The sequence below is a fragment of the Curcuma longa genome, chromosome 12, assembly GCF_044706935.1.
Source record: "Curcuma longa cultivar G26 ecotype Majalengka, Jawa Barat chromosome 12, ITB_CL_G26_1.1, whole genome shotgun sequence".
Lineage (NCBI taxonomy): Eukaryota > Viridiplantae > Streptophyta > Magnoliopsida > Zingiberales > Zingiberaceae > Curcuma > Curcuma longa.
In genome coordinates, this window is record NC_133872.1 from 4583499 (window position 1) to 4584635 (window position 1137).

The following is a 1137-nucleotide window of genomic DNA, read 5'->3' on the forward strand; positions in this document are numbered from 1 at the left end:
AATCAAGATGGTACGGGCCCTTTAAAATTCTTAAAGTATATCCCAACGGAGCTGTAGATATATGGGATAAAGAATCTGGAGTAAACAAAGTAAATGGACAGAGATTGAAGAGATACTTCCTCGAGTTGCCTTTCCAGGAAAAAGAGGATTATCTACTTGTTGAGCCAAAGCCACCAAATTCGTGCAGGAGAAAAGAATAAGGGGTCGAGCCAATGACCATAAACAAGCGCTTCTTGGGAGGCAACCCAAGGGTTTCTTATTTAGTTTTCTTTCTTATACATGTACATACTTTCATAGTTTTTGTTTGTTTCAACAGGATACTAATAAGTTTTCCTGCTTTTGGGACTTAAATTTTTCAAGTCAAAAGATCAATAAAGCTGGACCGTGTCTCAAAGGCACGACCGTGCCTTTTACAAGGCACACCCAATTTGCGACCGTGTCCCATGGACAGGCGACAGGTCCCAAACAGAGAGACGATGAGGTCCAGGCGTGCCTGCTAGACAGAGCAGCGACCACAGGAGGCCGTGCCTACCAGGCACAGCCGTGTGAAATTTTCTAGAGACGCGATTGTGCCAAGCCGTGTCTCACAGGCACGGGCATGCCAATTTTCTAGAGACGTGACTGCCAGGGGTCATGTCTGTTAGACACGGCTGTACCTCTCAAAGGGTATAAAAGGGCACGGCCGTGCCCTAATTTCTCACGCCCGTCGCCACGAGACACACGGTCGTGCCTCTCTCCGCCTCCCTTTCATTTTTCTCCCATTCTTGCTATTTCTCTTCTTTTTCTTCCCTTTGTACTCACCGGGACTCATCAAGACTCTCTTTGTGGTAGAAGAAATGTTGAAAAGGTTCGGAAAATCGAAGGAATCAAAAAGGGCAATGCAAACCAGAGAGGGAGGAACTTCTTCCCAAGGTATGGATTCCGAGTATGTTATTATTTTTGACAAGCCGGATCATAAACGTAGATTTGATGCATTAGTTTGTCGACAAATCTCTTGTACAAAATACCTAGATTGGAATACCTTGAACGTGTTAGGTTTAGATATTGATGTTGATTTGTTATTAAGAAGGGTAGGATGGAAAACCTTCATGGAAATGAACTACCCTATGTTGGCGATCTGGATCTCCGTCCTGCGTT